The following is a 249-nucleotide window of genomic DNA, read 5'->3' on the forward strand; positions in this document are numbered from 1 at the left end:
ACCTTTTAGTAGGCCTACCACCCTTCCGACAGTCTACCAATCAGTGGCGCCAACTTCAGGTCAACATTGCGGGATCATAAATATTTAGTTCAAATGTGTTAATCTGTTATTTATTTGATTAGTTCTCAGTTTTCGTTTGTGATGATGTAGCCTATGAAATAACCCATTCCATCAATCGACGACTGCATTTTACAAGTGTGTTACGACTGGCGGGGCATGCACTTATTTAACATGCCCTGGGAATGTATA

This window comes from Gadus chalcogrammus, chromosome 8 (assembly GCF_026213295.1).
Source record: "Gadus chalcogrammus isolate NIFS_2021 chromosome 8, NIFS_Gcha_1.0, whole genome shotgun sequence".
NCBI classification, from domain to species: Eukaryota; Metazoa; Chordata; class Actinopteri; order Gadiformes; family Gadidae; genus Gadus; species Gadus chalcogrammus.